Source organism: Canis lupus, chromosome 22 (genome assembly GCF_003254725.2).
Source record: "Canis lupus dingo isolate Sandy chromosome 22, ASM325472v2, whole genome shotgun sequence".
In the NCBI taxonomy this organism is placed as follows: Eukaryota; Metazoa; Chordata; class Mammalia; order Carnivora; family Canidae; genus Canis; species Canis lupus.
This window is the reverse complement of record NC_064264.1, coordinates 46,194,523-46,219,951: the sequence shown is the minus strand read 5'-3', so window position 1 is coordinate 46,219,951 and position 25,429 is coordinate 46,194,523. Positions and strand designations below refer to the sequence as shown.

The 25,429-nt window shown below is 44.3% G+C and overlaps 1 long non-coding RNA gene across 1 annotated transcript; it reads right to left on the bottom strand.

Moving 5' to 3' along the window:
• Positions 1 to 7,345: 7,345 nt before the first annotated feature.
• Positions 7,346 to 24,339, bottom strand: LOC112656349 (uncharacterized). The gene is made up of 3 exons (XR_003134282.3): positions 24,063 to 24,339; positions 8,070 to 8,191; positions 7,346 to 7,505 (listed from the first exon to the last, which is right to left on the bottom strand). It is a non-coding gene; the product is annotated as an uncharacterized LOC112656349 (long non-coding RNA).
• Between the last annotated feature and the right edge of the window lie 1,090 nt (positions 24,340 to 25,429).

Genomic DNA, 25,429 nt, shown 5'->3' with positions numbered 1-25,429 from the left:
AATATGTAGTTCAGTTCACAAGATGAAAGGCATTCTGGGAATCGATTGTGCAACACTGTGAATGTACTTAACATTAATGAACTGGACGCTTAGAAATGGTCAACATGGTAAATTTTATGTTACATATATTTTACCACAGTTAAAAAGAAAGAAAGAAAGAAAGAAATCAATCTGTAGAGCCTCTCCAGGAAGCTGGGCTAGGACAGTTTATACATGGTGAGGAAAATACCAAACAGCAGCAAAACACAAGCTGTAGGCCCCCTTCTGTCCACACAGGTCACTTCTGTGTCCTGGTAGTGCCCAGTCTGAGTTTACCCAGTTTGACACTAGGAGACCCATAAAGCTGATTCAATGCACCTGCAGACCAGGATTCAACACCAAATGTATGTTAAAGAAACTCTTCTGTGCACTAGAGCTTTTTTTTTTTTTTTTTTCCAAAGACATCCTTTTTTCTTCTCTTTTACATCAGGAAAGCTTGCCAAACCATACAACAAAGAACAAGTAATTAAGAACTGATGTTGTTAACAAGCCCTATCTGTTTTCATTCATAATAAGAAAGCTTTCAATATCCCTATGCGAGAAGGTCTTGATTTCAATGATAAACCCAGAACATGGAAAGGATGGGATTAATTGAAGTCCCTTTGGCCTTTGCCCAAGTTGGCTCCCGCAAAGTTTGGCAAGATATAGGGACATCTCTCGAAGAACTCAGATTAGGCAAGGGAGCGCCCTGAGGAAGTGGATCAGATCAATTAGAACTTGCCCTGAAGGTCACAGGGCAACCTGTCAAAAACACTGCGGGTAGCTGCAGCAAAATGCCTCTGGGGCCTAGAATGGAGAGAAGGCACTCTCCCTGCACATGCCTGCCTGGCCTCTGGGATGCATCAGTGCACCTGTACTTAGGAGCACAATCTCCCAACAGGGACACAGCGAGTTCTTCGCTCTCTTCCCCAGAAAAACAAGGACTGAGGTCAAGAGAAAGCTTGCTGTGTCTACATAATGAGCCTCTTGAGTTTGGGTGACCTCATGACTGATAGGGAAGATTATGACGAGACTGAATGAGTGTCCTCTGGATCCCAAGCCAGTCATCCCCCTGCCCTGCACCAAATCACCTTAACCTTCTATTCCTGTCTGCCCTTGGACTTTCCCCTCAAATACATTCAGGTCTCCCAGAGTTCTGTCTCAGAGCTGAAATATTTCTTTCTTTCAATTTTATTTTTATGTTTTGGAAAGATTTTATTTACTTATTCATGAGACACACAGAGAAAGAGAGGCAGAGACACAGGCAGAGGGAGAAGCAGGCCCCACACAGGGAGCCCGAACGTGGGACTCGATCCCGGGTCTCCAGGATCAGGCCCTGGGCTGAAGGCAGCGCTAAACCGCTGAGCCACCCTGGCTGCCCCTCAATTTTATTTTTAAATAATCTCTATGTCGGGATCCCTGGGTGGCACAGCGGTTTAGCGCCTGCCTTTGGCTCAGGGCGTGATCCTGGAGACCCGGGATCGAATCCCACGTCAGGCTCCCGGTGCATGGAGCCTGCTTCTCCCTCTGCCTGTGTCTCTGCCTCTCTCTCTCTCTGTGTGACTATCATAAATAAATGAAAAAAAAAATTTTTTTTTTAAAATAAATAAATAATCTCTATGTCCAGCATGGGGCTGAAACTCACAACCCTGAGATCAAGAGTCATGTGCTCCACCAGCTGAACCAGCCAGGAGCCCCAGAGCTGAAGTCTTTCTTAAGCCAACTTATATGTTGTTTAAAGTATATCCCTTGAAAAAAAATAAATAAATAAAGTATATCCCTTGAGGGGATCCCTGGGTGGCTCTGCGGTTGGGAGCCTGCCTTCGGCCCAGGCTTCTCCCTTTGTCTGTGTCTCTGCCTCTCTCTCTCTCTCTCTCTCATGAATAAATGCAATCTTTAAAAAAAAATAAAGTATATCCCTTGATATTCGGGTGGCTTTACTTACAAGGGTAAAGAGGTGGGGTGAGGATGGAAATGGCATGAGGGTCTGAGGTATTGATTTGTTATATCTCTCACCCTTTTTTTTTTTTTTTAAGATTTTATTTATTTATTCATGAGAGACACACAGAGAAAGGCAGAGACACAGGCAGAGGGAGAAGCAGGCTCCATGCAGGGAGCCCGACATGGGACTTGATCCCCGGACTCCAGGATCACGCCCTGGGCTGAAGACAGGGGCCAAACTGCTGAGCCACCCAGGAATTCCTCTCTCAGCTTTTAAAGTAAGGTACGTACCATACAGCAAAGGCAAACACGGTAGCATTTTCACCAGAACCAGGGCCCCTACAATTGTGACAATTGCCTTTGGTGGCCTACAACCTCCATTTGGTAGCATCCTCCAACCACCGCAGGCCTTGGTATGTTCATACCTCTCTTCAAAATTATTTTTAATTTCTAGGAGTACCTGGCTGGCTCAGTTGGTAGAGTATACAGCTTTGATCTTGGAGTCATGTGTTGAGCCCCATGTTGGGTATAAAGATTGTTTAAATCAACTTAAAAAACTCTTAAAAAAAACCTCTTAAAATAATTATTGTTCATTTCTAACTTTAGATGTTGGGTGATAAGCAATCTGATTAGGTTATTGAGTAATAATGACAAAAGAAAAGGAGTGGTATCAAGATAAGATGGAAGCTATTGATCTAGCATTTCAAAGGAAGAAATGAATGATTCTATAAACCCCCATCATGTAAAATTCCAAAGTGTGTTATTAAACTGATGGCTTGTGGGATGCCTGAGTGGCTCAGTGGTTGAGCATCTGCCTTTGGCTCAGGGCAGGATCCTGGAGTCCTGGAATCGAGTCCCATGTTGGGCTCCCTGAATGGAGCCTGCTTCCCCCTCTGCCTGTGTCTTTCATGAATGGATAAATAAAATCTTAAAAAAAAAAGTCTTTATCTGTTAACAATGCATACTGGAATGTCTGTGAGTTGTGTAGATGCTGGAGGCACCCCCAGCAAAAGTGGAGTTTAGTGAAACAAGATAGACAAAATGTTAGTAATTGCTAAAATTTATCTCATGGAGGTTCATTGTAATACTCTCTCTCTTGGGATGCCTGGGTGGCTCAGCGGTTGAGCATCTGCCTTTGGCTCAGGGCATGATCCTGGAGTCCCGGGATCGAGTCCCACATCGGGCTCCCTGGATGGAGCCTACTTCTCTCTCTGCCTATGTCTCTGCCTCTCTCTTGCTGTGTCTCTCATGAATAAATAAATAAATCTTAAAAAAAAAAAAAAAGATTTTCTTGGAAAATACAAAAAGCTAAACAAAATAGGGATCCCATTAAAAAATTAATAAATTTGGGCAACCCAGGTGGCTCAGCAGTTTAGCGGCACCTTCAGCCCACGGCCTGATCCTGGAGACCGGGGATCGAGTCCCACTTCAGGCTCCCTGCATGGAATGGAGCCTGCTTCTCCCTCTGCCTGTGTCTCTGCCTCTCTCTCTCTCTCTCTGTGTGTGTCTCTCATGAATGAATAAATAAAATATTTTAAAATAATTAATAAGTTCATTAAAATGTTTCATATACTTAATAATTATCTGTTTGATGGGCACAGAGTTCTACATATCTATTAGATCAAGCTTAATAATTTTATATCCATGTTCATTTTGTGTTATTTTATTTATTTCTTCATGACAGACACAGAGAGAGAGGCAGAGGCATATGCAGAAGGAGAAGCAGGCTCCATGCAGGAAGCCTGATGATGCGGGACTTGATCCCAGGACCCCGGAATCACCACCTGAGCCAAAGACAGATGCCCAACCACTGAGCCACCCAGGCATCCCTCATTTTGTGTCTGATCTTGAGTTTCTTTTTTTTTTTTTTTAAGATTTTATTTATTTATTCATGAGAGGCAGAGGGCAGGGGGAGGGAGGCAGAGACACAGCAGAGGGAGAAGCAGCCTCCCTGATGAGCAGGGACTTCTGACATGGGACTCGAGTCCCATGGGACTCTAACCCTGGGATCATGACCTGAGCTGAAGACAGACGCTTAACCAACTGAGCCACCCAGGCACCCTTTTATTTATTTTGATTTATTTTTTAGATTTTTATTTATTTATTCATGAGAGACAGAGACAGAGAGAGACGCAGAGACACAGGCAGAGGGAGAAGCAGGCTCCATGCAGGGAGCCCGATGTGGGACTCGACTTCAGGTCTCCAGGATCAGGCCCTGGACTGAAGGCAGCACTAAACTGCTGAGCCACCTGGGCTTCCCCCTTTTGATTTATATATGTATATATATTTTTTTGATTTATATATTGATGCAAATCATTAGATGTGTACAAATTCAGAACTGTTGTAACTTTCTGAGATTTGAAAAAAATCGTGCAATACTGATTCTCTTTATCCTTTTATCTTCTGGTGGTGCATTAGCTTGGGCTGCCACAGCAAAATACCATAGAATAGATGTGGAGCTTCAACAACAGGAATGTATTTTCTCAGTTTTGGAGGCTGGATGTCTGAGATCAGCATGGTTGGGTTCTGGTGAATCATCTTTTCTTGCAAATGGTTGCCTTCTTGCTGTGTGTTTCCATGGCCTCTCCTGGTGTGTGCTCACAGAGAACAGGAGAGAGCTCCAGTCTCTCTTCCTCTTCTTAAACATGAATCTTATGGGATCTAGGGCCTCTCTTAGGGTATCATTTAGCTCTAAGCCACTGCCAAGATCCCACCTCCAAACAATCACACAAGGCCTTGTTCAGGGCTTGAATATATGAATTTGGGAAGGACACAAACATTTAGTCTGTAAAGTTTCATTTTGCTATCTCAGCTTTATTGGAGGGAATGATTTCTTGATATATCATTTTCCTTTATTTTAAATCTTTAATTTAAGCATGTCTGGGTGGCTCAGGGGTTGAGCATCTGCCTTTTGCTCAAGTTGTGATCCCTGGGTCCTGGGATCAAGTCCTGCATCGGGTTCCCTCTGCCTGTGTCTCTACCTCTCTGTGTCTCTCATGAATAAATAAATAAAATCTTGAAAAAAACCAAAAAAACAAAAAACAAAAAACAACCCAACCTTTTGATTTAGTTATGTTTGGGGTGGATTTCTCATAAGTAGCATAGACTTAGATAGTGTTTCTTATCCAATCTGAAAATCTTTTGGATGATTGATAAATGTAATTATATAATGCACCTATTACATGAATGATAAGTAGAAAACATTATACTTACCATATTCCATTGTCAGTTTTTATTCTATTTGAATTGGAAGCTGCTACTTTTCTTCAATTCTGGGCCATTCTCAGCCAATTTCTATTAAAAAAATTCCTCCTTTACCTGCATTCTTCCTTACTTCTCCTCACATTTCATACTTTTTAGCCACCATTTCTTTCCCTTTCTCTTTTTCCTTAAGTACACTGTGTGTCCTGCATGGGGCTTGAACTCAAGACCCTGGGATCAAGAGTCACATTTCTACCCACTGAGCCAGCCACACGCCCCTCCACCATTCCTCTTAATCATGCTTTCGTAAACTCCTCTCTTCATTTCTTTGTGTCCTGGTCTGGATGGCTTCAGATGTCTCTTCCAAGTTACTAATCTGTTTTTCAGCTATGCCTAAATTGCTATTGAATCTGCTAATTGAAGTTTTTCAAATTCTCATGGTCCTCAATGAAGGTTGCTTTCTCTGTGGGAACTCCATGTGTCGTGATTTGTAACAGCTTTCTATCTAATGGTTTGCTTGTTTTTTTTGACAGAGAGAGAGAGCAAGCATATGTGCAGGGGGCTGGGGGAGAAGGGGAGGGGAACAGGAGAGAGAATTTCAAGCAGGCTCCACACTAAGCCTGACCTGGGGCTCGATCTCACAACCCTGAGATCATAAGAGCCGGGCAATTAACCAGCTGAGCCACCCAGGTGCCTCCTACCTAGTGGTTTTGTTTCTGCCAGGTTCAGGGTGGAGTGGAGGGGGGTATTCAGTGGTTCTAGTTAAATCTCTCTTTCCCATCCTCCTTGCCTCCCTCTCTCTCCTCTCTCTGCTAAGAGAAAAGTCCTGGGTTTGTAGAAGTCAGGACCTAGTTGGGAAAACAGAAACCATGCTTCTATTTTAAACAGAGGGACTTAATACAGAGAATTAACAACCTAGGCATTGAAAATCTAAAGGCGAAACGGAGATGCCCAGGTAAGCCCGAGATTAGGAACTGCAGGAAGCAAATTAAATTCCCTTGGGCTGAGGGAACAAAATGAAAGAAGTGGGATGACCAGAGCTAAAAATTTGAAAGAAGGACCCCACGTGCTACTATTCAGACTCCTGAGGGGACATATCACAGATGGAAGAAGGGTAGTTGCCAGAGGGTTGGGGGCAGAGAATAGGAGTTAGTGTTTAATGGATACAGAGTTCCAGTTTGGGGAGATGAAGAAGCTCTGGAGACGGATGGTGGTGACGGTTGCAGAATATTGTGAATGAGCTTAGTGTCACAGAACCATAGGCCGCCAAGTGGCTGAAATCTACGAACGCACTATAAATCAATAAATCCTGGTCACTGTTACTAAGGGAAAAAAAAAAAAAAACTTCTGTTTATCAAAATGTTTTTGCTAAGTCATCCTAACCTTTGGATTTCCAAAGAGAAACACAAAGTAGATTTTGCTGGAGTGCCTTCTTTCCTGGAATTTCTGATTCTATTTGATTGTACAACTGCCAGAAATTAAGATGCGGAGGAAGGTTAACCATTCTCTACAACCCTGTTACTAAATTTTAATGCCTGCGGATTTCAGATGGAATCCTGCCACAGGTAGGGTCATTTATTAGGCAAACATATATGAGCAAACAAGAACATAAGAACAGTTCACCTGGGGCAGCCCGGGTAGCTCAGAGGGTTAGTGCCGCCTTCAGCCCAGGCTGTGATCCTCGAGACCCAAGATCGTGTCCTGCGTCAGGCTCCCTGCATGGAGCCTGATCCTCCCTCGGCCTGTGTCTCTGCCTCTCTCTCTCTGTGTGTCTTTCATGAATAAATAAATAAAATCTTAAAAAAAAAAAAAAAAGAACAGTTCACATAACTTGTCTGTATTACTTTTTTTTTTTTTTTTTTTTTTTTGCCATCAATTAGTTTCTTTTTTGTTGTTGTTTTTAAAGAGAGAGAGGCAGAGACACAGGCTGAAGGAGAAGCAGGCCCCATGCAGGGAGCCCAATATGGGACTCGACCCTGGGACTGCGGGATCACGCCCTGAGTCAAAGGCAAGCAAGCGCTCAACCGCTGAGCCACCCAGGCATCCCTCAAATGTCTTCTTGTGATTAAATCCAGACTATGCATTTTCAGCGAGAATGCTACAGAAATGTGTTGTGTCCTTCTCATCTATTGTATGTGTTAGTTAGCGTTTTCCAGAGAAGCAGAACCAATAGGATATGGACACATATATAAAAGGACGTTTGTTATGAGGAATTGTCTTACAGGATTATGGAGGCTGGGAAGCCCCACCATCCGCCTTCTGCAAGCTGGAGACCCAGGAAAGGGTGTGATTCAGTCCAAGTCTGAAGACCCGAGAACCAGGGAGCCAATGGCACAAATCTCAGTCTGAGGGCAGGAGAGGATGAGTTGAGCTGTCCACCTCAAGGGGTGAGGCAAGGGGAAGGGGGTAAACTCCTTCTTCCTGTCTTTTTTTCTATTCAGGCACTTAAATGATTGAGTGAGGCTTACCCACACAGGGGAGGGCAGTCTACTTTCCTGAGCCCACTCATTCAGACTCCAATCTCAGCCCAGAGCACTGTGTTATCTGGGCACCCCTCCCCATGGCCCCCTGGGCCGGTCAAGTTGGAATCGTATTGGGAGATATAGATACATTTAGGATGATTTAGGATGATCTGGATATGTTTCAATACTGATGATATCAACTTGATCACAGCATTCTCCACTATAAATTTACTATTTTCCCATTGAACTCAGTAAGGGTCTTATGGAGATATACTTTGAGGCTGTGCAAATATCCTGTTTCTGATCATAATTGTGCCTACTAATTTTAGCAATTGTTTTTGCCTGCAACGATTACTACTGTGATTTGCCATGTGGTGATTTTCTAGCTTCTAGTGTCCTTTCTACACTTATTAGTGGGAATTTACTATTAAAAAGAGTCCTGCTCACGTCTCAGAGAGAATTGGGGGGACTGTGTCCCAGCTGGCTGGTTTGCTGGTGGTGATGCTTCATGGTCACCTTTGTCCAGAAGAGAAATCAGAGGTCAATGAAAAGGTGCTGGCTTTCTGACCCTGCAGAGAAGAAATTGGTTATCAGTTTTTCATATTGTTCCCTACATTTTGATGTGATTGCACTACCATGAATTTAATGATATCACTCCCATTGTTGAATAGTGCCTACACAACAGACTACTGAATGAGAGTAGGGTAGAAGCGCAATGAACATCTTGCATTCAATTTTCCCTCCTTGTCAGAAGCAAAGAAAAGACACACTTCTCAAACCCAGCATGAATGAGATGATGACCTTTATGAACTCTGATAGCTTTAGATAATCTAACAAAGCCTTTTCACTGGACTTGGGTAGAGGCTCAGCAGGTGCCTTTGACTCAAGAACAAATTTGATCTGAAAGGGATTTTGGTTTCTATTTTTTCCTTCATAGGAGTAGAAAGCACAACCTTTCCTCTCTTACAGAAAACCACTCTCCAGGTGGAGAAATATGGCCAGGATCTTTTATTGGATGAATTCCAAGTGTTTTAGGGTTGGGAACTCACAACCTCTCATAATACTTCCTTGCAGGGAGGCAAAGGCTAGAGAATCATTTTGTGTAAAAACCAAGTAGAAGGAGGGCACTAGTAATAAAAAAGAACAACCCACCTTGCAGAAAGGTGGGTTGATGGCTAGACCTGAGATAATTGCAGCACTCATTGGTGAGGTGTGCAAATAAATAAATAAAATCTTAAAAAAAAAAAAAAGCAAATTAGATCGTACTTAAAACCTCTCAGTGGTTTTCCACTGCTTTTTTTTTTTTTTTTTTTCAAAAAGAGCCATAGGCTTTTTAAAAAAGATTTTATTTATTTATTCATGAGAGACACAGAGAGAGAAAGAGAGAGGCAGAGACACAGGCAGAGGGAGAAGCAGGCTCCATGCAGGGAGCCCAACGTGGGACTCAATCACGGGTCTCCAGGATCACACCCTAGGCCAAAGGCAGATGCTCAACCACTGAGCCACCCAGGCATCCCATCCCACTGCTCTTATCATGAAGATTAAAAAATAAAATCCTTACCTTCTTGAATCTGGCACCCATTCTCCGAAACGGACTTTATCCCTTTTTTTTTTCCTAGAAAGTGTAATACTTCCTCCTACCTCACAGGGTCTTCCACATGTTCTTCTCTCTTATAAATCATTTCCCTCCCTCTTACGAGACTCTCCCCCTTTTACTTATTATCTCCTTCTAATCCTTTAGAAGATCTGAGCTCAATCCCTCCCTGAGCACCATGCTATAAAGCAGCCTGAGATCAAAGTCCATGTGGAGAGAGGAACCTGGCCATCCAGCTCTTCCAACCATCCTGGCCCCTCAGGCTACAAGGTGAGGGAGGCCATCTTGGTCACCCCCCAGCGCCCGCTGGGTGCAGGCAGATGGGGGAGCCCAAGTGAGGCAGCAACAAAACTGCCTCATCAACCATCACAATTGTACTAAACTAACAAACAAGTTATTATTTTATTGTATTTGTTTTATTTTATCTTATTTTATTTTTTGAGAGAGAGAGAGAGAGAGCACTCGCATGCATGGGTGGGGAGGAGGGTAGAGGAAGAGGAGACAGAAAGTCAGGCAGGCTCCTGTTGAGCATGGAATCTGAGGCAGGGCTCGATCTCATGACCGGGAGATCATGACCTGAGCTGAAATCAAGAGCTGGAAGCTCAACCAACTGAGTCACCCAGGTACCCCTAAGTAACCACCAATGTCTTGGGGTATTTGCTATGTAGTAATGGACAGTTGATTCATTCCTACTGGAATTCTTGAGTTATGCATGAAAGACAGCTCCCTGATATTGTGTGGAATATTCCCTCCACCTCCCTGCTCTCTTGGACAACACTGGAGTTTCCGAGTCACTGTCTGCTTGAAAGATTGATACTCTCATACCAGCAGGTCAGTGAGTAGAGGGGGGAGATGGCTTCTCCCTTCCCATTTTGTGCTCTTCGCCTCCCTAAAAATGCAACATTGTATGGGGCAGGGACCTTCTCATTTAGTTAACTGGAAGTTGGAATAAATTGAAAAGAGTATTTCAGTGCTCAAGTTTTTGACAACTTGTTTTTTTTTCCCAGAGGAGGAAATGGAAATCCCTTAATTTGGCCCCTCACAAAAGGTCCTTTGGTGGATACTCCCCATGCCAACATTGACCCCCTTACCCTTGTTGGTTTTGTTTTTTTTTAAGATTTTTTTTATTCATTCATGAGAGACACAGAGAGAGAGACAGAGACACAGGCAGAAGGAGAAGCAGGCTCCATGCAGGGGACCCCGATGTGGGACTCCATTCCAGGACCTGGGGATCACGCCCTGAGCCAAAGGCAGATGCTCAACCACTGAGCCACCCAGGTGCCCTACCCTTGTTTTTTTATTGAGGACCCTTCTTCAACTCTTTTCATGTGACTCTTTGCCCATCGTCTTTGGGAAACCACCCTAATAGAGACACCTCATCGTCACCTACATCAGTTTCTACTCCCTTAGCTAGTAGTGCAAGTCTCAAGTGTAAACCACTCAGTCTAGGGTGCTGGGATGTTCTTCATGCCCGCAGGTCAGTAGCATAGGGGTGCCTGAACGAGAAAATGCTCTGGTGTTGGTGGCTTCCCAGTCTAGTGTGAGTATGGTTCTCTAGGATGATGGATTTCCTTCAAAAATCCTTGGGGCACCTGACCCCCAGTTAAGTATCTCCCTTTGGCTTAGGTCATGATCCTGGGGTCCTAGGATGGAGCCCCACATCGGGTTTCCTGCTCAGCGAGGAGCCTGCTTTCCTTCTCCTTCTGCCCTTCCCCCTGCTTGTGCTCCTGCACACTCTCTCTGTCAAATAAGTAAACAAAATATTTTATTTTTTAAATTTACAAAGTCTTGTGTTAGCTTTCCAGGGAAGGTACATTTTATTTAATTTTTAAAGATTTTATTTATTTAGTCATGAGAGACAGAGAGAGAGAGGCAGAGAGAGAGAGGCAGAGACACAGGCAGAGGGAGAAGCAGGCTCCCTGCAAGGAGCCCTATATGGGACTCCATCCTGGATCCCGGGATCACGCCCTGAGCCACCCAGGTGTCCCGGGCAGGTGCATTTTTTTTTTAAGATTTTATTTATTAAAAAAAAAGATTTTATTTATTTATTCATAATAGACATAGAGAGAGAGACAGAGACAAAGACATAGGCAGAGGGAGAAGCAGGCTCCATGCAGGGAGCCCGACGCAGGACTGGATCCCAGGTCTCCAGGATCAGGCCCCGGGACAAAGGCAGGCGATAAACCACTGAGCCACCCAGGGATCCCTGGGCAGGTGCATTTTAAAGTTTGTTTTGGGTCATGGGGTACCTGGGTGGCTCAGTCGGTTAAGAGTCTGACTCTTGATTTCAGCTCAGGTCATGATCTCAGGCTTGTAAGATCAAGCCCCTCCTTGGGCTCTGCGCTGGGTGTAGAGCCTGCTTAAGATTCTCTCTCTCACTCTCCCTCTGTTCCTCCCCTCCTCCTGCCTCTCTCCCTTTCTAAAAATAAAATAAAATACAATTTATTTTGTTTTTAAAATCAAGTCTGCTGTAAGATTTCTCTGGTTTTTTTTTTTTTTTTTTTTGAAAATTTTATTTATTTATTCATGAGAGACACAGAGAGAGAGGCAGAGACATAGGCAGAGGGAGAAGCAGGCTCTCTGTGGGGAGCCCGATGTGGGACTTGATCCTGGGACCCTGGGATCACAACCTGAACCAAAGGCAGATGCTCAACTGCTGAGCTACCCAGGCATCCCTCTGATATGAGGCTTCAAAGAAAAGATGTAACTGGGGTCCCCATCCACTCCTAAGGTGGACAATTCACGCTTCATCTTCTCCCTTGCTGTCTTATCCTGGCTCACAGATCCCTATAAGCCTGCTACCTCCTCTGACTTTTCAGACTCCAGGGTGGAGATGAATCATTCATAGCACACACTGATAGCATGGAAATCTCCTCTGCAAAGCTGGCATCTCACCCAGCTCCTATCATGAGGCAAGGCTTGAGCCATACTTGAAGGGGTTTCATCGTGTCCACCCCCTCTCCCTGCCCTCTCCATGGAAGTTTGGAGGTGGTGACAGTTGGTGACAGGGATCTTCAACTCTGCCTCTAGTTCCCAAGCCTTTGCTTTTCCTCCATCCTGGGTTTTATTTTATCTTATTTTATTTTTAAAAATATTTTATTTATTCATGAGACAGAGAGAGAGAGAGAGAGAGAGAGGCAGAGACACAGGCAGAGGGAGAGAAGGCTCCATGCAGGGAGCCCAATGTGGGACTGGATCCTGGTTCTCCAGGATCAGCCCCAGGCCGAAGGCAGTGCTAAACTGCTGAGCCACCCGGGCTGCCCATCCTGGGTTTTAATCTCTCTCATGTGGAGGAAAACTTGGTTGACTATTCTTTTTTTTTCTTTTTTTTTATGATTTTATTTATTTATTCATGAGAGACACAGAGAGAGAGGCAGAAACATAGGCAGAGGGAGAAGCAGGCTCCATGCAGGGAACTCAATGTGGGACTCGATCCCGGGACTCCGGGATCACGAGCCAAGTGAAAGACAGCTGCTCAATGGCTAAGCCACTCAGGTGTCCCAAAATGTTCAGATTTTGTAGGTCTAGTTTGGTGCCTAAGAATCTGCATTTCTTACCATCTCCCAGGTAATGTTACTGCTGCTGGTTCATGGGCCGTACAGGATAGAGAGTTTAATCTATCTTTAAAGATTTTTATTTATTCATTTTAGAGAGAGTATGTGAGCAGGGGGAGGAGCAAAGAGAGACAGAGAGGGAGATAATCTCCAGCAGACTCTGTGCAGAGCCCAATGCAAGGTTTGATCCCAGGACTCTGAGATCATGACCTGAGCCAAAACCAAGAGTCAGATGGTCAACCAATTGAGCCACCCACATGCCCCAAGAGCTTTAATCTATCTTTAATCATTATTTCAATTGAGTCCTTAAAAACTCTCCAAAAATTAAAATAGTACTGATTAATGTTTTACTATTGCTCCCGGGATGTCTGATTTTGTTTAGAACATATTAAATAAAAATTCTGGTCTCTGTAGTTATCTCTCTCTTTCAAAGATTGATAGTACTTATTAGCACAGGAATCTGGAAACTTTATCTGATAAAGAAAACTTTTGTTTACTTGAGCTCCAGAAATCAGGCCAGGGGCCAGCGTTTGTAAAGCTGATTTAGGTTTCCATGGCAATTTCAGAGCTTTGCCACTTTTGCTGCTAGGTGCGACAGGAAAACTCTAGAATAAATAAATTTACCAGGCAGCTTCTGTTTTTGTTTGGTTCCTCTGCTTCCAGCCTGGTATGACACAACTGGCTAACATCCGTATTGTGTCTACAAGCTCACACAGGGCCAAGGTGGACATTAAAGCCCTTTGTGAGCTAAACTCTGTTTGGCAGCTTCTTAAGGCTTCCCTATTATGTGTGTGTTGTTTTATTAGAGGATTCCTCTTCCCGTTCAACAGTTTCTGATGGGATCTTCTGCTTCCTTAAACAGCTTCTGAGGTCTTCGGGGCCTGTGGTCTAATCTGTGTGGCATACGCTCATCTGTATAATCTCTCTTGTCTTCTTGAGCACCATGGGAAAGGCTAGCATTGGAGCTTTCTGTAGTCCTGGAAGGCAAGGCGCCTTCACATAACAGAGTGATGTGTCATTTTCATGTTCCCGTAATGCCTTTGATTTCATGTTGCCCTTCCTCCTTTACCACTTGGCATGGAAGCACTAGGAAGCCGCACAAAGTGCAGAAAGGAACGAGAGACTGGAGTCCTAAGGATTTAGTTTGAAGGGCACTGGCACTGGCATAAACAGTGCAGTTTGCAAGAATAGTCAATGAAGGGACGCCTGGGTGGCTCAGCGGTTGAGCGTCTGCCTTTGGCTCAGGGTGTGATCCTAGAGTTACCCAGCATGGCCCCGTTAAACTGTAAATTCTTGAATGTCCTCAGTGGAAGGGACAGTCAGTGGGTGATCCAGAGGGTATCACAGCAACCATGTTTAGATAGTATGTGAAAATCTGTTTTTAGCTAAAATCTGGTTTGGAAATTACTCTTCCTGGTGAATGAACTGACTTTTTTGTTTGTTTGTTTTTAAGATTTTATTTATTTATCTGAGAGAGAGACAGAGAGACAGCAAGACAGCATGAATGGGGAGGGGGTGGAGAGAGGGGAGAAGCAGTCTCCCCACTGAACAAGGAGCCCAATGCTGGGCTCAATCCCAGGACCCTAGGATCATGACCTGAGCTGAAGGCAGATGCTTAAGTGACTGAGCCACCCAGGTGCCCCTGAACTGGATTTTGAACCCAATTCAAATTGCTACAGTGGAAGGAGAAGCGATCTACAGAACCCGTGACACTGTTCCTACAACATATGCAGGCATCTTCGTCTGTTTAACAATAGTCCATCCCATAATCTTTGCTAGGCACCTGAAGTCTTTCAGATGCACTAAGTCTGGGCAGCCCGGGTGGCTCAGCAGTTTACCGCCACCTTTAGTCCAGGGTGTGATCCTGGAGACCTGGGATCGAGTCCCACATCGGGCTTCTTTTTTTTTTTTTTTTTCCACATCGGGCTTCTTAAAAAAAAAGAGACGTGCCCTAAGTCTTCTAAAGGTTCATGTGGCTTTTCCACATGGGTATTTCTTCATGGGTATGTGGTTGCCTTATATTCTTATGAAGTTTAGTCAAGATCACCTGAGGATGCCAAGTCAAGACTACAGGCTGTAATCCTCAGGTATGAGTGGCAGTGGTCAGTAGAGACCTCTATCCTCTTCTAGTGGGAGTACGTTATCTTCTGTCTGCATATACTGTGACATATTCCTCAAATGCATCCTAACACTGACAAATAAAGATTCATCACATCCCCAGATAACCCATATGTAGGACAGTGCAACATCTTTGCTGAGCAACCAATGTGATAACTGGAACACAGCTTTATTATGAAATAGGAAAAGCTTGTCTTTGGCCATTGTGGAACTTTTTTTTTTCAGTATAGAACTTCCTCCTGCCTTCCAGGAGAGATCCCCTGAGGCTACCACGAAGAGAGAGACATTACAAACCACAAAGTTGTAAGGCTCAGTGTACCCAGCTTCTCCTTCCTTTGCAAGAATTTTTTTTTTAAGATTTTATTTATTTATTCATGAGACACACAGAGAGAGAGGGGGCAGGGGCAGAGACACAGGCAGAGGGAGAAGCGGGCTCCGCTCAGGGAGCCTGACGCGGGACTCGATCTCGGGTCTCCAGGATCACGCCCTGGGCTGAAGGCGGCGCTAAACCGCTGAGCCATCCAGGCTGCCCTCTTTGCAGAATTTAAAGCAAAATTCCCATGAAAGCAGAATTGAAGCATCTGAGTTGAGCTTTGTGTTATCCCAGCAAGAAAGTTCAAGTTCAAACTGAGGGTTTCCTGGACAATTAAGCTGTAAAACTGCATCACTGAACTGACCTTCTCTACTTACACATCTAAGTCCCACATGGTCTTTTTCACATCAAGGTCTGATGTAGCCCCCAGAAAGGGACTGATGATCAGGTTCAGAGTTAGCACAGAATCCAACCACTAACATAAGGAAAAACAAACACAAAAACACAGATGAAAGGCTGTTGAATAGTCCACAGAATGTCCAGAAGGGAGGATAACCAGGATTGGAAGCTATGTCTATAGGACAAATATGTCCAAGATTGTGTCACCCAATTAGGCTTGTAAAGATGCCCTTGTGGGAGTGCCTGGGTGGCTCAATTGGTTAAGTATCTGCCTTCAGCCTAAATCATGATCCCAAGGTCCAGGGATTGAGCCCCACCTCAGGCTCCCTGCTCAGTTTCCTTCTCTGCCCCTCTCCCTCTCATATAAATGAATAAAATCTTTAAAAAAAAAAAAAAAAGATACCCTTGCTACTGCTACTGGGCATAGACATGGCCCCTCGCACTATTCCTGGGATGCTGGACCCTGTTATTGGAGCTGTTTTCTCCACGCCTCTGGAAAGTGGCTGTGGTGACACTACCTGGGCAAGAATGAATTCCAACCAGAACTGCTCCTTTGCTTCATTACTTCCTGAGTCAGAATCTTGTGTGGGTGAGTCCAATTAGCAGAGCTGGAGCAGGTGTCTGGCCTAGTGGGCAGGTGAAAAGACGTTCCTGGGTGTTTCCCTTCTTCTCTGTTGGCCCAGCTTCTGTTCTGCTTCTGGCACCTGCATACCAGAATACTGTATGCAGTCCTGTGATTTAGAAAACGTGCATCCAACCACCTCAGGAAATGAATTTTAGGCCTTTCAGGAATTCTATTCTTCCCTTGTCAGTTATTGCCCTAGGAAGGGACATGTGTTCCAATGTTAGCCAGTGAGATGGAGAGATAAGTCAGCCACAGGGGGCATCTCAGAGGAAACTTCTTAAAAACTGTTTTTAAAAAGAAACAAGTCAGAGATAGGCTTTTTCCTTTTCTTTTCTGTCTCTATATGTTGGTGTTGAGGAAGGATAGAAGACAGGCAGGCAGACCAAACCAACCTTAAAAGGTTTTTACACCCACCCTGGAAGGAGCCTTCCACCCTTTCCCACGTGATAGGTAGATAACAAAAACCTGACTAGATGACAGTCTGCACGGAGGGTTAATCAGATTAAAACAGCCAACAAGCCCATAAAAATCCCTAGACTTAGCAACTCCAGTGGCAGCCCTCTGGGGCCCCCTCCCTCTTCGGGAGCCTTGTTCTATCACTCAATTAACTTTGCTTAACTATCACTCAATAAACCTTGCTTTGCTGCCCACCACTCTGTCTGGTTTACCTTTTCATTCTTCAAAGTAGGTGACCAAGAACCATGGGCACCAGGAAAAGAAATCCTGCTACAGTGTGACAGGATGTAGTGTAATGTTTGGAGGCTTTGCAGCCTTCTTGTGACCTAGAGGCAAGGTAACTGACATTCAAGGATGACAGAGCAGAAAAGTAGAAAGGAATAAATAAATAAAATCTTAAAAAAAAAAAAGAAACAAAGCATTCCAGGTTTCCCCCCCAAGAAGCTCCTGCTTTCCAATTTAAGTTTTAGTAAAATGGGGTACCTGGGTGGGTTTGGTCAGTTAAGTATCTGCCTTCAACTCAGGTCATGATCTCGGGTCTTGGGATTGAGTCCCACGTTGGACTCCTTGCTCAGAGGGAAATCGGCTTCAACCTCTGCCTACTGTTCCTCTTGCTTGTGCTCTCTCTGACAAATAAATAAAATCTTTAAGAAATATATATTAATTTTGAGTAAAACAATTGAGGAAATCAAAAAGTTCTCCATCATGAACTGAAGTTCTAAATGATCTCTGGTTAAGTCAGCCTAGTAAGTTATAAATGTGCATATAGAGAGATGTAATTTTTAAACATAAAACCAGCAGATTCCAGAATGAGCTCAAAGTATTTTGAAAACTGGGATCATTATTTCTTAGAGATTCTTCTCTAGAGCAAAAAGAAACATTCTTTTTTTTTTAAGATTTTTTTTTTAAAGATTTTATTTATTTATTCATAGAGATGAGGGAGAGAGAGAGAAGCAGGCTCCATGCAGAGAGCCCGACGTGGGACTCAATCCAGGGTCTCCAGGATCACGCCCTGGACTGCAGGCGGCGCTAAACTGCTGCGCCACCGGGGCTGCCCTTTTTTTTTTTAAGATTTTATTTATTTAATTCATGAGAGACACAGAGAGAGGTAGAGACCTAGGCAGAGGGAGAAGAAAGCTCCATGCAGCGACCCCAATGCGGGACTCGATTCCTGGTCTCCAGGATCACATCCTGGGCAGAAGGCAGATGCTCAACCGCTGAGCCACCCAGGAGTCCCAAAGAGAAACACATCCCTAATTTCAGCAGGAACGGCCTGGTTCCAGAAGGAATCGGACCAAAGTCCTGCACGGATCCAGTACAAACAGTCCACTTCCAAACAAGAGTGGGGCAGAAGGCTAGCACCATCCCAACAGGCACAGTCTGATTCCAAAAAAATGTTGAACCAAGGGCCAACACAGTGCAATCTGGCACAGTTCCAACAGCAATGGTCTGACTGCAAAAAGGGATCAGACCAAAGACCAATCAAGTACTGCCTAAGGAAAAAAAAATGCCTAAAACAGATCTCTTGTAAAGTTTGGAGAGGTCTAATACAAAGAATGGAGCTCAAAATCCAGGTGAAACATACCCTCAAACTCCAAGCTTGGCAAAAGAACATGAGCCCAGTTGGATCTGTGGGCTCCTGTGTGCTCATCAGCCTTCAAAGCTGGTGGGGGCCTTCTCTGGATCCTACCTCTGGTCACCAAGTAATGTTTTTTGTTTGTAAGATTTTATTTATTTGATATAGAGAGAGCACAAGCAGGGGGAAGGATAGGGGGAGAGGGGAGAGGAAGAAGCAGACTCCCCGCTGAGCAGGGAGCCCCATATGGGGCCTGATCTTATGACCCTGAGATCATGATCTGAGCCTAAGACAGACACTTAACCCAGCCACCTGGGCGACCCTGATCACTGTGTAACATTAACCTTAAAAAGAAAATTGCCAATTATTTTACCAGCAAAAATGGATTTCTTTGGGAGGAGCAGAGAATTACAGCTGGTGACAGCTGTAATTTTACTAGGGTAAAAGCATAGGCAAGTCCCCAGAAGAATGGAGAGGACTGTTTTTTTACTGAGGCAAGGGGGGACTTGGGAGGAGCAGTTGTCAACAGAAAGTCCATTGGATTGAAATGCGAGAAGTGTAACTTCTCATTTGGCTGGGCTGTTGCCGGCCGAGGAAAGCCTTCCTTCCTCCTCCAGGGGTAGTAAAGAGTGGTATCCAGAGTGAGGTGGGTCTCTTCCTGTTGGGATTGCCATGGACAAGGAGTGAGAGGCATGAACACAGGAAAGGGAATGAAGCCTGAGAAAAATCCATTAAACTTGTCTCCAGTATGTTTACCGCAGTACAGTCCTGCTGGGGAAATACAGGAGACAGTGTGGAACACAAACCTCAGTTTCCCTGAAGTGTGAGTGAATTGGGGAGTATTTGTTGTAATAAAAGGAAAGGGAAAGAATGGAGTCAGGAGGGGACACCTGGGTGGCTCAGCAGTTGAGCGTCTACCTTCGGCTCAGGGCATGATCCCATGTCCAGGGATTGAGTCCCACACTGTTCTCCTCTTGGGGAGCCTGCTTCTCCTTCTGCCTATGTATCTGCCTCTCATTCTCTGTGTTTCATGAATAAATAAATCAAATCTTAAAAAAAAAAAAAAGGATGGATTCAGGAGGCAGAGGGAGCACACATACCCTACCACTCTACTACTAGTGATTCCTGGGATCACCTCGCATGTATCTTAATTGCATTCAAATTCTTGTCTCAGAGTTTAGTTTCAGGGGACTCAAACTAGAGAACAGAAAATATTCATATGACATGAAACCGTATCAATTATGGACAAGAATGCATGAGACTAAGAAACCTCAGAAGAAAATATTCCATAATGATAATGACTGTAGGATTGGAGTATTGTTGTTGGGGTTTTGGGTCAAAAGCCAACAGCCAAGAAAGAATTCTTGACACGTCTTGGGGCCAAACGGTGGTTTTATTAAAGCACAGGGTCAGGAAGGACAAATATTTTTTTTTTTTTTTAAGGACAAATATTATATGGGGAATATAAAAAATAGTGAAAGGGAATAAAGAGGAAAGGAGAAAAAATGAGTGGGAAATATCAGAAAGGGAGACAGAACACGAGAGACTCCTAACTCTGGGAAACGAACAAGGGGTGGTGGAAAGGGAGGTGGGCGGGGTGTGGGGGTGACGGAGTGTGGGGGTGATGGGGTGACGGGCACTGAAGGGGGCACTTGATGGGATGAGCACTGAGTGTTATTCTATATGTTGGCAAATTGAACACCAATAAAAAATAAATTAAAAAAAAATAAAGAAAAGCACAGGGTCAGGACCCAGGGACAGAAAGAGCTGCTGCCCTGGGATGGGGAGGAGCAGCTGATTGTATAGTTAGGGGTTGGAGGAAATAAAGACAATAGGAAGTTCCGAAAGGATTTTCTTACGTTAAAGAAGACTCTCAGGTTGTAGGAAGCCCGGCTATTGTCAAGCTAAAGTGCTTTTTCCCTCTAGCAAGGCATTAACATTAAGACAGTTGGACGTCCCCTGGAGGACTGCTGTTCTCTGCCTACCTCAAGTATTTGTCAATGGGCTGCAGGTTATAGGACATTTAATTTTATCTACATTTCTTTCTGCCTTTGTTTCCCACATCCACAGTGATTACTTCTACCCTGTGCGATTATCAGTGATTGAAAACCAAAAAAAATATGTTTTCCCCAGGGGTGGGGGTGGGGGGAGAAAAAACCCCTTTTTTAAAAATTAAAGATTTTATTTATTCATGAGAGACACAGAGAGAGAGACAGAGAGGCAGAAGGAGAAGCAGGCTCCCTGTGAGGAGCCTGATGCAGGACTCGCTGGATCTCTGGCCCCTGGGATCAGGCCCTGAGCTGAAGGCAGACGCTCAGCCGCTGAGCCACCTAGGCGTCCCAAGAAAAAAAACTCTTATTTAGAGATCTTATTTATTTATTCATGATAAATAAATGAGAGACATGAGAGAGGGGGAGAGAGACACTGAGAGAGGGGGAGAGAGAGAGAGATAGAGAGAGACACTGAGAGACACAGAGAGAGGGGGAGAGAGAGAGAGATAGAGAGAGAGAGGCAGAGACACAGGCAGAGGGGGAAGCAGGCTCCATGCAGGGAGCCTGATGTGGGACTCGATCCCAGGACTCCAGGATCATGCCCTGGGCCGAAGGCAGGCGCTAAGCCGCTGAGCCACCCAGGTATCCCCAAGAAAAAATTTTTCAAAAAAGATTTATCTTTATTCTAGAGAGAGCACATGTATGCACAGACACATGCAAGGGGAGAGGAGCAGAGGGAGAGGGAGAGAATCGTCAAACAGACTCCCCAGTGGACGTGGAGCCTGCATGGATGGGGCGGTGGTGGTGGAGGGGCTCCATCCCAGGAACCTGAAATAGTGACTGCAGCCAACACCAGGAGGCAGACGCTTAACCTACTGGGCCATCCAAGTGCCCCCAAGAAAAAACATTAAAAAAATTTTTTTTAATTTTTTTATTTATTTATGATAGTCACAGAGAGAGAGAGAGAGAGAGAGAGAGGCAGAGACACAGGCAGAGGGAGAAGCAGGCTCCAGGCCGGGGGCCCGACGTGGGACTCCTTCTCAAGTCTCCAGGATCACACCCTGGGCCGAAGGCGGTCCTAAACCGCTGAGCCACCCGGGCTGCCCAGAAGAAAACATTTTAAAAAAGGTACCATTAGGACAACATATAGATTAACGGAGGTTTTGTGAATTTCAGAAGTCAGCCTTGAAAGAACAAAACCTGTTAGTGGGATCCCTGGGTGGCGCAGCGGTTTAGCACCTGCCTTTGGCCCAGGGCGCGATCCTGGAGACCTGGGATCGAATCCCACGTCGGGCTCCCGGTGCATGGAGCCTGCTTCTCCCTCTGCCTATGTCTCTGCCTCTCTCTCTTTCTCGCTCTGTGACTATCATAAATAAATAAAAATTTATTTATTTTTTTTTTAATTTTTTTTTTTTTAATGATAGTCACAGAGAGAGAGAGAGAGAGAGAGAGAGAGAGAGAGGCAGAGACAGAAGCGGGCTCCATGCACCGGGAGCCCGACGTGGGATTCGATCCCGGGTCTCCAGGATCGCGCCCTGGGCCAAAGGCAGGCGCCAAACCGCTGCGCCACCCAGGGATCCCAATAAATAAAAATTAAAAAAAAAAAAAAAAAAAAAAAAAAAAACCTGTTAGTAAATAAAACCATCACTGATGTTAGCTTTCTTAGCAATTAGTAGCAAACGAAATACCAATATTCACACAAAAAACATACCAAAAATTCAACCTTCCAGGAAATGTAGAATCAGTGTAGAATTATGCTTCAGACCAAACCTGACATTACATAAGGCAATTGTTGGACAAAACATGATATTTTTCATTTAGAAACAATTTATCCTTCATTGAAGGTGTAACTGTATTACCATCTTATCATCTCACTAAATCCTTGCAATACTGCTATGAAGTCTGTAGTATGATCTTTATACAGACAGTAAAGTTAAGAGTTTAGAGGAAGATGAAGTGATTTCTCCAAAATGGAGGAAAAATAGGATTTGAATCCAGGCATCAATCCCAAAGCCCATGAACTTCCTGACAGATTGGCTGCCTCCCTCTCCAACTTCAGGTATTATTTTAGGATGGGCAACAGAAAGGGAAGGAATGGTCATCCTGTCAACGTTTCTGATGTGCTTGCTGAAATTCAGAACCACAAAGCTAGACCCATTTGAAGACAGATTACCGAGGCAACTGTTGCCTTAGAGCAAGTTGAAATGGGGTCACCAGAACCATTCTGGGTAGAATGATTGGAATGCTGTGCTCTCCAAAGCCCAGAGCATGGACGCAACAATGAGAGCTGCAAAAAAATCAACTTGTCCAGCAGAGACATGGTTTTTCAAAAACTGCCCAGGCCAAAAACACACAACTTTAAAGTATATCTGAACTTCCAGAACTAAAAATGGCACACACAGACTGCATAATTACCTACAGTAGAATAAATTCTTGTTAAGAATTAGATATTTCAGGGACACCTGGGTTGCTCAGCAGTTGAGCATCTGCATTGGCTCAGGGCGTGATCCCAGAGTCCCGGGATCGAGTCCCACATCAGGCTCCCTGCATGGAGCCTGCTTCTCCCTCTGCCTGTGTCTCTGCCTTTCTCTGTGTCTCTTGTGAGTGAACAAATAAAATATGTAAAAAAAAGAACAAACAAATAAATAAATAATGATCTATATAAAACCCATCTGAGTATGTCAAGGTTTAGATGAAGAAATTAAATGTGGTCAAAAGTGTTACTTCTGGAATGAGCAACAAAGCACGGTGTAAACATACAATGGAATATCATTCAGCTCTAAAAAGGAAAGAGATTCTGATGGGTGCAATAACATAGATGAGCCTTAAAGACTGTGACATTGTTTTATTTATTTATTTATTTATTTATTTTTAAAGATTTTATTATTTATTCATGAGAGACAGAGAGAGAGGCAGAGACACAGGCAGAGGGAGAAGCAGGCTCCATACAGGGAGCCCGACATGGGACTTGATCCCAGGACCACAGGATCATGCCCTAAGCCACTCAGGCATCCCTGTGACATTGTTTTTTTGTTGTTGTTGTTGTGACATTGTTTTTAATTATAAATATATATTTGGTCCTGGGGTGCCTGGGTGGCTCAGTTAGTTGAGCATCTGCCTTCAGCTCAGGTCATGATCTCAGGGTCCTATGACCCATCATCAGATCGGGTTCCCTGCTCAGCAGAGAGTCTGCTTCTCCATCTCTCTCTCCCCCTCCCCCTACTTGTGCTCGCCTTCTCTAATAAATAAATAAATAAAATCTTAAAAAATAAATATATATTTGGTCTCCATGCTTTTCCTGGCACAGAGCTCTAAGACTGTGAAGATGTCTTTAATACCCAGTCCTTCTTAAGTCGTTTTCCTAACAAGCCCTTTTCAACCACACCTAAGTGTTAATGAGGTGACTTCTGGAATGCCCCTAAGGATGGGGGCTAGCTGTCAGGGAAACCAAACACTGATTAGAGGGTCAGTACTTTCAGTCCCACCCCCTTCGTAGGGGAGGTGAAGAGTGGCTGGAATTTGAGGTCCATCACCAAAGGCCCGTGACTTAATCAATCATGCCTACCAAATGAAGCCTCCTTAGAAAACCCTAACTGAGTGACACCTGGCTGGCTCAGTGATTAGGCATCTGCTTTTGGCTCAGGGCATGATCCCAGGATTCTGGAGTTGAGTCTTGCATTGGGCCCCCTGCATGGAGCTTGCTTCTCCCTCTGCTTGTGTCTCTGCCTCTCTCTGTGTGTGTCTCTCATGATAAATACATAAAATCTTTAAAAAAAAAAAAAAAGTAAAAAATAAATTAAAAAAAAAACCCTACCTGAAGGAGTTTGGGGAGCCTCTGGGTTGGTGAACATGTGGAGGGGCTGAGAGGGTGGTGCACCCGCAGAGGGCTTGGCTGTTGCCCCATACCTTGCTCCATGCATCTCTTCCACCTGGCTATTCCTGAGTTATATCCTTTTATAATAAACTGGTATTCTAGTTAGTAAGCTGTCTTCCTCATTTCCATCAGCCACTCTAGAAGATTACCAAACCTGAGAAGGGGGTTCTGGAAACCCCAATTTACAGCCAATTGGTCAGAATTCCAGGTGGCAACTGGGACTCACAATTGGCTTTATGAAGTGGAGGAGGGAGGGGCAGCCTGGGGGGACTGAGTTCTTATCCTGTGGGGTCTGACACTAACTCCAGGTAGATTGTTTCAGCGTTGAGTTAAATTATAGAACACCTAGCTGGTGTCTAGAGAATCAGAAAATTGGTTGGAGTGGAGAAAAAACACACACACATTGGTGCCCAGAAATATTGAGAGTCACAAAAAGCCAAATACTGTGATTTCACTTATATGAGGTACCTAGAGAAGTCAAATTCACAGAGACGGAAATTAGAATGGTGGTTGCCAAGGCTGGGTCCCATGGGGGAGAGGGAGGAGTGGTGGAAGATGAGGGGTTACTGTTTAAAGGGGACAGAGTTCCCTTTGGGGAAGACGAGAAAGCTCTGGAGATGGATGGTAGTGATGGGGGACAACAGTGTAAGTGCGCTTAATGCCACAGAACAGTACACTTAAAAGTGGTTAAGGGTACATTTTATGTTATGTGTATTTTATCATCTAGGGAAGAAAAAGAATTCTTTTTCTTCTATGCTTCTAGGTTCTCTAGTTGGAGCCTTGAAAATTCAATTGATGTGAGACGAACAAACAAGAGAGAAAGTGTATTAACAGGTGAAACATGGGAGAAATCCTATAATAGGCAACTCAAAGGGGTCATTAGAACCTAAAGTAAATATATGGGGGAAGCTAATGGAACATAAAGTTCTTTCCCAAGATTTGTTTACAGACCTGACTTGGTGCCCATGTTCTCCCTTCCTCATGGACTTAACCCTTTCCAAGAGAGAGGATTTATAATAGTCTTCATTTGTTAGAAGTTTCTGCTTCTAGTCAGGCAAGGGAAGCTTCAAGAAGGCTTTTACCTATATCTCTTAATTCTCGTTTATCTCCAGCTCAAAATAATCCTTATGCCAGACAAAGGGGCATCTTACAACCATCAGTTTTTATAAGTGTTATTTCTGGGGCACCTGAGTGGCTCAGTTGGTTAAACGTCTGCCTTTGGCTCTGGTCATGATCCAGGGTCCTGGGATCCAGCCCCACATCCAGCTCCCTGCTCAGCGGGGAGCCTGCTTCTGCCTCCCACCACC